At 33.3% G+C, this 7,911-nt stretch overlaps 1 non-coding gene across 1 annotated transcript; it reads right to left on the reverse strand.

Moving 5' to 3' along the window:
• Positions 1-563: 563 nt before the first annotated feature.
• Positions 564-668, reverse strand: LOC115857369 (U6 spliceosomal RNA). Its single transcript, XR_004041237.1, has one exon. It is a non-coding gene; the product is annotated as a U6 spliceosomal RNA (small nuclear RNA).
• Between the last annotated feature and the right edge of the window lie 7,243 nt (positions 669-7,911).

Here is a 7,911-nt window from a genome sequence, read left to right on the forward strand (position 1 = left end):
CCCACTGCTCTTTTTTTTTTTAACTGGCTCCATAGTTCTGCCTTTTCTAGAATGGCTTATACCAGGATTCATACAGGATGTAGCCTTTCAGATTGGCTTCTTTCACTTAGTAATACGCATTTAAGTTTCTTCCATGTCTTGTCATGGCTTGATAGCTCACTGAATAATATTCCATTGTCTGGATGGACCACAGTTTATGCATTTATCTACTGAAGTTCTATGACTAGAACTGTTATAAATATCCATGTGCAGGTTTCTGCATGGACACAGGCTTTCCACTCATTTGGGTAAATACCAAGGAATGTGACTGCTGATCTTATGGTGGGAATATGTTTATTTTTATAAGAAACTGTCAAGCAGTCTTCCAAGGTGCTTGTACCATTTTGCGTTCCCACCAGCATGATGTTGTATTTTCTCTGTTGCTCCACATTCTTGCCAGATTTTGATGTTGCCAATGCTTGGGATTTTAGTTATTCTAATGTGTATGTAGTGGAAACAATCTCATATTTTAAAATTTGCAATTCTCTAATGATGTATGATTTATCTTTTCATATGCTTATTGGAAAAATATGAAATGTATCATAAATTTATATCATCCTTGCACAGAGGACATGCTTATCTTCTCTGTATGATTCCAATTTTGGTATATGTGCTTCCAAAGTGAGCACTATCCTTTTTTTTATTTCCCAAGATGAAGGATGTAATGGCTAAAACAAACATGTAACCATGAGATAAATTGGAGTATGCCATTGACTGAAGAGTCATGTTTATTTCTATAAAATATAAATAAGATGAGACGTATGAATGGAGAAGGAGCAAGAGATATCTAGAAATGCAGAAGAAAAAGCAGTAGGAAGAAGGTATACTTTCAGACAGAGCCACAAAGGCACCCTAGGTTCAATGGGTGCAGACAAAAACAAGGCAGGTTTTTAGAAGAAAAGTATTTTTTAAAATGGGGGCAGGGAAGTAATTAGAACTTAGCTTTAGAAACACTTACCAAGTTTTCTTCCAATATTTTACTTTCACCTTTTCCTCCTGCCTCAAGCCCTGTTTACACAGAGTTTAGGAAAACAGTGTGACTCCACACTTGTAAAAAAATAATCAAATTGTTTAGGACAGGAACATTACCTTAAACTCATAATTGCACACCTATATTTTCAGAAGTGTGAGATTCCATACCATGTACCAGGCTCTGTTTTGGCACTGAGAATAAAAAATGGAGCAAAACACATTTCCTGTTTCAGTGGAAGTTATACCTCAGTGGCGGGAAGCAAACTATATATATATATATATATATATATATATATATACACACACACACATATATGTAGTATACATACATATATATATGTAGTATATGTAGAGCATTATATTATATATATATAATGTAGAGCAATAAAGCAGGTAAGTTGGAAAGGTAACACTGATGTAGCTCATTGTTCTATCGAGATTTACTGGGGGAGAGTTTTCCTTTAATATCTTATCTGAGAAGAGTCCTGAAGCAGATGCCAAATTTGGCCACGCCCTGGGCCAAGGACACTTCAGATGAAGAAATAACAAATGCAAAGTCTAGGAGCGAAACTTCCTTGGCTTGTTCACAGAACAGCAAGGAGGCTTGTGTGACTGAAATAATGGTAAAAGAAGCTTGTATTTTGAGCTAAATGGGCAAGAAGAGAAGTGAAAAAGTTGAGGTAAGAAATGTAAGAGAGAAAATTATATAGGGCTGTGTAGGTCTTAGAAATAACTTACAGCTTTCCTGAGGGTAAGATATGAAAATGCAATCAACCAATTTGTCCTACATGGCATTTACAGCACACTCCATCCAAAAAAGCAGAATGCATTCACATGCACATAAGTCATTACCAAGATTGATCATATTGTGGACAATGAGATAAGTATCATTAATTTAAAAGTGTTTCCTTTTTTTATTTTTTCAAACTTGTTAATTTTTTATACAATTTTTAAAGGTTACTTTTCAGTTACAGTTATTTCAAAATATTGGCTATATTCCCTGTGTTGTACAATGAATCCTTTAGCTTGTCTTACACCTAATAGTTTGTACCTCTGACTTCCCCACCCCTATGTTGCCCCTTCCCCCTTCTCCTCACTGGTAACCATTAGTTTGTTCTCTGTATCTGTGAGTCTGCTTCTTTTTTGTTATACTCACTAGCTTGTTGTATTTTTTAGATTCCACATTTAAGTGACATCATACAATATTTGTCTTTCTCTCACTTATTTCACTTAGCATGATGCCCTCCAAGTCCATCCATGTTGCTGCAAATAGCAAAATTTCGTTCTTTATTATGGCTGAGTAGTATTGAATGAATATGGAAATAGAACATATCAGAATATGTGAAAAATCACTAAGACAATACTAAGAGGAAACTTATAGCACAGAAAGTTTATAACAGAAATCACTGAGAGACTCAAATACCTTAGCTTTCACCTTAAGAAACAGAAGAGCAAATATAAAGTAAGGAGAAGAAAAGAAACAATAAAAATCGAAGTGGAAATCAACGAAATAGGAATCTCCAAAATGATAAAGTATAAGAAGCCAAAAACCAATTCCTTGAAATAAATAAATAAATTTGAAAAACACTCTAGCCAAGTGAATAAGAAAAGAGAGAGCAGACACAATTTTCGATATCAGGCTGAGAGAGATATCACTACAGATTCTACGGCTATTAAAAAGAAAGTGAAGAAATATTAAGAATGACTTTTGCCTACGACTTTGACAGTTTATATGATATGGACAAATTGCTTATGTGACACAAACTACCAAAATCCTTGCAAGAAGAAACCGACAATCTGAACAACTCTATATCTACTAAGGAAATTGAAACTGTAGCTAAATCCTTCCCAGACCCAGAGTTTCACTGATGAATTCTACCAAATATTTTCAGAAAATATAATACCAATTCTATACAAAGTTTTTCAGAAAATTTAACAGAATTGAATATTTCCCAACTCCTTCTATGAGCATAATCTTGAAGCAAAACCAAAGACATTATAACAAACGTAAACTGTGCTTATCGTGGTGATCATTTTGAAATGTACAGAAATATCAAATCACTATGTTGTGTAACAGGAACTAACATGGTATTGTAAGCCAATTACATTTCTCAATCAAACAAACAAGCTCATAGAAAAAGAAATAGATGTGCAATTACCAGAAGTGGAAGGTGGGGGTAGGGAGGAATTGGATGAAGGCAGTCAAAAGGTACAAATTTCCAGTCATGAGATAAATAAGCAAATGTACAACATGATAAATATAAGGAACTCTGCTCTATGTTATACATGGAATTTGTTAAGAGAGTAAATCCTAAGAGTTCTCATCACAAGGAAAATAGTTTTTCTATTTCTTTAAGTTTGTATCTATATGAGATGATGGGTGTTCACTAAACTTACTGTGGTCATAATTTCGTGGTGTATGCAAGTCTAATCATTATGCTTTATACCTCAAACTTATACAGTGCTGTATGTTAATTATATCACAATAAAACTGGAAGGGAAAATAAGTAAACTGCACATCAGTATCTCTCATGAACATAGACACAAATATTCTAAACAAAATATTATCAAATCAAATCTAATGATATATAAAAGGGACAATGCACCATTTCCACCTAAGATTTGTCCGAATAATTTAAGATTTATTTAACAGTAAAAAACCAATCAAGTCTAGAATCAATTAGTCCTCTGATTCATTGCTCCTGAAAAGCTATTTTCCTTAGGAGTTAGTCCCCTGGGCCAATATAATAATTTCCAGAGAATCAAGAACTTAGGAAAAATACAGATTCAAAAACCAGTTTTTTTTTAGTTTTGAAGAATATGATGCTTAATAGCATTTGCCTTACAACACTGAATATTGTTCATATCAGAGTGGTTGCAATCTCTGACTGCTGAATAGCTAATGAAGGTGATAATTAATGGGAACATAGGCACAATACAATTCAATTGATTGCCATTCACAAGACCTTAGAAGAAAGCTACAGTGACTTGAAGAATTAGTTATGTTTTCTATAATCTTTATTTGTTCACAAGTCAGCCTTTTTTGTTTTGGAAAATACTACCTTAGATTATTCCTAACACACATACATATGTACATATATACATACATACACACATAAATAAAACAACTCTGCTTTTATTTTTTTTAACTTTTTGTTTTGTATTGGAGTATAGCCGATTAACAATGTTGTGATAGTTTCGGGGGCACAGCAAAGCAACTCAGCCATACACATACGTGTATCCATTCTCCCCCAGATTCCCCTCCCATCCAGGCTGCCACATAACATTGAGCAGAAAAGTTGAAGATTTTTTCAAAATTTTTTATTTATTTGGCACAGGACTTTCATTGCCACATGCAGGATCTATTTCCCTGAACAGGGATCGAACCTGGGACCCCAGAATTGGGAATGCAGAGTCTTAACCACTAGACCACCAGGGAAGTCCCAAATAACTCCCCTTTTAAACAGCAGTAGCTTCCAAAATATTTCAGACTATTTCCTACACTTTTAAATCATACATATGTAACAAATTCTTCCTTTTATAAGTTGTTTTAACACCAATATGTTATTCAAATGTAGACTATTTTGAGACATAGTGGAGTCTCAGTAAGTGTACATTAAAAGCTTATATTTGGAACTATCTCCTCCTATTAGCTTGCATGGTCAGCTCTAGGATATTAGCTATTAATTTCCAAGGAAGATTTTTTTTGGGAAAATATTATTAGATTTAATTTTCAGTTATTTATAAGCAACAATGAATTCACTAAATTCACTTAAAATCTTTATTTCCATAAATTAATAACCTTAAGCCCAAGAAACATGAATAAAATTACATCAAAGTACATCATAAGCAGATTTCTCAAAAGCAATAAAAAAGAGATTTTTTTTAAAGCCAGCAAGAAAAAAAAGACACACTAAGATACACTAAATAAGAAAAAAAATTTCTTGTTGGAAACAATGCAAGCAAGGAGAGAGTGGCCAATTATCTTTAAAGAAAGTACTAAAGGACAAACAATGACGAAACTACTATTCGATACCAGTGAAAAAATCTTTTTAAAATAAAGGAGAAATAAAGATTTATTTTCTACCAGCAACAGCAAAGGAATTCTTCAGGAAGAAAGAAAACAATTCTAGATGGGAATATGAATTTTCACAAAAGAATGTAGGCCACCAGAAATGGTGAATATGAGTAAATATGCATTATCCTTTTCTAGTTATTTGTCTCTTTTCAAAATGTTGTCCTTTAAGCAAAAATAAAAATAATGAGGTCTGAGGTATGTAGACTATGCAGATTAAAATGTCTGAACAACAATAGCAGAAAGGCTGAGAGAGAGAAGAAATAGAAGTATAATACTACAAGTTTCTTACGCTATATATGACATGGTATATGACACTTTAAGGTAGATTGTTCTTAATAACCTAAAATTGGAAATAACTCAAGGGTCTTTCAACAGATGAATCAATAATCATTTTATGGCATATTCATTGTACTTAGTAATAAAGAAGAATGAACTATCAGTAACTGTAATAGCATAGATAAATCTCAAAATAAATATCCTTAGTGAAATAAAAAACTTGACCAAAAAATGCACATAGTGTATGATATCATTTACTTGAAATTCTAGAAAATATATGGTGACAAAAAGTATGTTAGTGGTTGTCTGAAGGCAGGGTGTGGCTGGGAGGCATGGGGAAAGGAATTACTAAAGGGCATGAGGAATTTGGGGGACTAATGGTTATGTTCATTAGTTTGTGCTGATGTTTTCACAGGAAGATACTTTTGCTGAATCATAAATTTGTGCACTTTATATATTTATTTATTACAATTGGGTCAAACTTTATTTAATACGTCATGCTTAAATTATTTTTATTTTAGGAATGTAAGTTGATTTTAAAATTCGAAAAGCTGAACAGTTATCACATACATGGGGGAAAAAAGAAAACCGTTCTTATCTTGAGAGATAGAGAAAAAGCACTTGCTAATATTTAACACACATTCATGATAAAAACTCATAACTGTAACACACTACATGATAAATATTTCCTCACTTTGATAAAAAGCATTTACCATATCTTTAGTCAACATCATAATTAATAGTGACATTGAATTATGTCCCTCAGAGATGAAGAAAAAGAAAACAATACCTAAAGTCACCACTTCTATGCGGCATTATAGTAGAGATTCTAATTAGTGCAAGAAAGTCAAACATGAAGAATGGATGAGTAAATGAATAAATGAATGAATGAAGACATAGAATATTTGAGAAGGAGCAACAAATTGTCATTACTGATAGATGGAATTATTATATCCACAGAAAAGTTCAACAGAATTTACAAACTATTTAGTAAGGTAATTAGAGAGTTGAGCACAAAAAAGAAAAAGACTCTAAAGGAGATAGCATTTATCTTAAACATAAAAATGTTAAGGATAAACCTAACAAAAGATCTGCAAGATTTCTACACTAAAACCTATAAAATATTTAGTGAAATTAAAGAGATCTAAGTAAATTTAAAGAGATACTTTTGTGGGCAGAAAGACCCAGTACTGTAAGGATGGCAATTTTCTCAACTTGGTAAATTCAATACACTCTCACAGAATGTTATGAGTATGTGTGTGTGTGTGTGTGTGTGTGTGTGTGTGTGTATGCCTGTGTGTGTCACTGTGTGTGTAGACAACCTGATCTAAAATCTATACAAAATATAAATAATCAAGAAAAAATAATGCACAGTGCTAGACAATTAGACCAATGGAACAGAATAGAGAGTAAACACACACACACACACACACACACACACACACACCCCTTCATCTGACTTAGGACAGTGGGAAACCATGGATGATTTAATAACTGGTGCTGGGTAAACTGGATGTTCATATGGAAAAATATTTAATTTCTAACTGTACATGCAATTCCTAATGGTAAAATCATTAATGCTTTTAGAGAAAAAAAGTGTCATCATGACATTGAGGTAGGTGAAAATTTCTTAAACATTATATTAAAGGCCCTATTAATAAAGATAAAAATGGGGCTTCCCTGGTGGCACAGTGGTTGAGAGTCCGCCTGCCGATGTAGGGGACACAGGTTTGTGCCCTGGTCCGGGAAGATCCCACATGCCGCGGAGCGGCTGGGCCCGTGCGCCATGGCCGCTGAGCCTGGGCGTCCGGAGCCTGTGCCCCGCAACGGGAGAGGCCACAACAGTGAGAGGCCCGCGTACCGCAAAAAAAAAAAAAAGATAAAAATGAAGCATTAATACATTAATACTAATAACTTCTGAGAATAAAAGGGATGCTATTAATATGGTGAAAAAAATCCCCAATAGTGGGATATATATATATCTGACAAAAGAATTTTATTCAGAATGTATAACAAGTTCTACACATGGAGATGTAAATCTCCCCCATTGATAAAAATTCTTCACCAGACACGTCACACAAAATAATATTCAAATGATAAGTAAGCATACATAAAGCTCATACATAAAGCTCAACTTTATTTTTCATCACAGAAATGCAAGTTAAAAATAAAACACTGCATACCTATCAGAACAACTACCACGAAAAAGACAGGGCCAAGTGTTAGTGAAACCTGAAACAACTGAAGCTCATAAAGTGCTAATGATGTATACATATCTTTAATCACTTTGGAAAACAATTTGGTAGTATCTACTAAAGTTTTACATATACCAAATGATTCAGCAAGCCTGTCTATTTATCCACAAGGAAATTCATAGAAATATTTCCCAAAAGACATGAACAAAATTGCCCATAGCAGGTATTATTCTTAATAATGCTAAACTAGTCTATTTTAAAATATTAAGCATGGGACAACAAACATACAAAAACCAGCTAAATACAACTAAATTATTTTGTAATACTAAATATTTCAGAAGTAATATTTCT

The sequence above is a fragment of the Globicephala melas genome, chromosome 5 (genome assembly GCF_963455315.2).
Source record: "Globicephala melas chromosome 5, mGloMel1.2, whole genome shotgun sequence".
Classification (NCBI taxonomy): Eukaryota; Metazoa; Chordata; class Mammalia; order Artiodactyla; family Delphinidae; genus Globicephala; species Globicephala melas.